Raw genomic sequence first — 3529 nt, 5'->3', positions numbered from 1 at the left:
GGTTTAAAAGAAATAATTTCATTAGCAGTTAAAAATTGCAGTAATATTGTTGTGTATTGTATAGCTGCTATGGTAACTGGAAAACACAATGCAAAAATCTGCAGTGCTATTGTTGCAAGTAAATCTTATTACTATGACTAAGGCACAGATAAGTTGCTGCAATAATACCTCTGACAATTTTTACTGCAAAAACTGTAAAACCCAGGGATAAGAATTTTATCATCGGGAATGATAATAATTCAAGCCTGTGGGTGCACTTCATAGACTAGAATCTCTATTTGGGGGGTTTCTGAAACAGTGACTGGCAAGGCTGCTTCACTGAAAATAATTTCTATCATTTCAAAACTGTCATGACAGAGAAGATTTGAAGTTTTGGGGTGGCATTTTCCTTTTTTTTTTACTTTTTGTATTCTATCTTCACTGTAAGCTTGATGATACACCTAAAGGCAAAATAGAAATTATTTTAAATGTTGAATCTTCTGTTAAGTAAAATATCTATAAAATTTTGCAGTCAACACCTGGGGCAAATGGACAGGACAATTAAGGTAACTTGCATCTACAGGTCTATTACATGCAGATTAAGCCTGGGATGGAAGGAGATGATAAATCAAGACCTGAGTAAACAGGGGGTTAGAAAGGGGCAGAAGCACAGCGGGAAATTCCCCTTTGGAAGGGGGAGGGTCAGTGGGATGTACTTACTGGTAGGTAGGGGAAATGGGAACCTTAAGAAAAAGTTAACTTCTAGAATGTCAAAAGATCTCAGATTATATATGGCATGGAAGGTGGTCATGGGAATTGGGGATAAGTGAATTCTTAGTAATTATTATAAAATTCTGAGTCTACGTAAGTTATTGGTGTTCCACTCTTGGTAATCACTGAGTTAATGGGAGATGAATAATGTTAAAAGCAGTTTCTTTTGAGATTCATTATTCCTTGAGGTAGTGATGTTTGGTAGCAACTAAGTATTGCCCATGTTATTCTTGAAGGACTATTTTTTTTTTTTACTGTTTATTACTTATTATTTATGACTGTTTGCTACCAAACACAATGGTGTACATTATTAATTACCATTTATTGACTGTTTCCTATGTGTCAGGCACTTTACGTACATATCTTCCATCTCCTCAACATCCCAGAAAGGTAAGCATGATTATTTGTTTGACAGAATAAGAAGCTGGGACTCAGAGAGGTGAAGTAATTTGTTTTACTTTCTTGCATGCATGCTGAACATCTGTTTCTGAAAACTGAGAACAGGGACTATACCTTTTATGTACCATTAATAGCATTTAATGTGATCAATACTCAGTTGGTATTCAGTATCGAATAAGTGGATAACAAGATCTTAAAGTATTATATATTTAAGATTCTCCAATAAATTTAGTTAGCAGACAGGTTATTAAAGAAAAAAAAAGTTATAAGGGAAGAAGTAGCTGCTCTGTGTGGCCTCCAGGAGCCTGTGAACTTGAGCTTAGCAACAATGTCAAGGTCTGCTTTTAATTCCTTCATTTCTAAACTTGGTCTCTTCCTGGCTACCTTTGCAGCTAGGATGAAAAAGAAGAGTTTACATCCAAGAGAAATACTTCCCCTAAAAAGAAAAGCTGTCTTATAAGAAACTGTTGGTCTCGAAATTTTCCACAACTTGAGAAAGATTCCTTAGGGTCCTACACACTCCACCTTCTCCTTCTTCTTCTTTTTAGGAAGGGAAAGAGTATTAAAAGAAGCCAGGATAACCACATGAGAAAGTTTGAAGAACAGTAATATTAAATAGGATGCAAAACCCTCCTGATTATCATGTGGGCTGTTCCTGAAGGGCAACATAGATTAAAATAGTTTATGACCATTTCTATAAATTAGCCATTTAAAAAACCCATGGGCTTCCCTGGTGGCGCAGTGGTTGAGAGTCCACCTGCCGATGCATGGGACACGGGTTTGTGCCCTGGTCCAGGAAGATCCCACATGCCGCAGAGCGGCTGGGCCCGTGAGCCATGGCCGCTGAACCTGCGCATCCGGAGCCTGTGCTCCGCAATGGGAGAGGCCCGCGTACCACACAAAAAAAAACAACAACAAAAAAACACAACAAAACCCATACACTTAAATCCTATTATGATCATAATAATAGCTGTAGGTTATAGTGACTTAGTAAACCACTCAGGAAGGACACCAGAGAACTGCAAGATGTACACAAAATAAGAATCAATATAATTATTATGGTTATCTTTAATATTTTAAAATTGAGACTATAGCAAAATAAGTGATATCTATGCCCTTTTCTGTTAAATGTACATTGTGTTCTTGTATTATATCACTTTCTTTATTGAAAATGGAAATAGAATTCGATACTGGATTCAGTCCTTCTGTGTCTTCCCATCTATCCTGATTCTTCAATCTCTCTCTCCTTTCTCTTGCCTCCCTATGTCTACAGATGAGCTCGACTCTCACGGTCACTACCCTCCTTCCTGTCCTTCAAAGAATCCTTCCCTAGACCCTAACACCTTTCAAGCTATTTTGTCCATGCACCCTGCTTTCTGTCCTTAGTAAGATTAAGAATGAGCCTTAATTGTTTCCAGGATTCATCTTCTTGTTTTCTTTTCATATGTTAGCTTCCTTCTCTTTTTTCAATTTGCCCATGGCTTGTAGGGTGCTCCTACTTCTCTGACCATTCCCTCCTCAGTCTCTTTCCCACTTTGCTTCTTCCTCAAATGTTGAGATTCCTCGCCCTCTCTCCCCCCCACCCCCCAATTTCATTCTTTGTCCTCTTTCTCTACGCCAGAGGTCTGTGAACCACCTAAAACTGAAAGCGAACTTTTGTGTCTTATGATAGGACATATTTCTCCTTGGGAAAGTATCTATGTCTTTCATTATCGTTCTCAAAAGGGTCCTTGGCTCTTTTAACAAGGTTAAGTGCCCGTGCCCTCACACTCTCCTTAGGTTATTTCATCCTCTCCTTTGCCTCTAACTACCCTTCTTACATACCAACCACTCCCAAGTTCATCTACAATTCCTACCAGAAGAAGATCGACAGCGAAGAGGAGAAACTAAGATTCATAGAACTGTTTAAGAATCAGAACAAGAAGAAATTGCACCGTGAACATTTTGTGCCTAGCTCAGCTTACTGAATCTGGTTCACTGAGGACCAGTTGACTAAATGTTAGGCGGGGTCTGGCCGGGTTATTACTTCACAGTTTGTCAGAGGAAAAACCCCAGGAGGTGAAACCAAGACTGTGTGCGCAAACACCCTAGCGGCTAGTGGCGGAGAGGGCACACCCAGCTCCTAGGGTGGAGACAGGAGAGAAAAGGAGAGAAAACCCCAGTAGCCGCACAGCCCACAGCTGCAGCGAAGCCAGTCGCGGGTTCTGCTCTCAGACTCCAGCCAGAAACCCCGCCCAGCACCCGGCACGCCTTTGACCGACATCCACCTTCAGCAACCACCTTTCAGATCACTATAAACACTCCTTACTCCTCCCACCTATCGCTTCCCTCTCGAAGCCAATCAGAGGAATGGGCGGGATTGTCCTTAGAGGGTTCCAGT

Source organism: Lipotes vexillifer, unplaced genomic scaffold (genome assembly GCF_000442215.2).
Source record: "Lipotes vexillifer unplaced genomic scaffold, Lipotes_vexillifer_v1.1 scaffold311, whole genome shotgun sequence".
In the NCBI taxonomy this organism is placed as follows: domain Eukaryota; kingdom Metazoa; phylum Chordata; class Mammalia; order Artiodactyla; family Lipotidae; genus Lipotes; species Lipotes vexillifer.
This window is presented reverse-complemented; position numbering follows the sequence as displayed.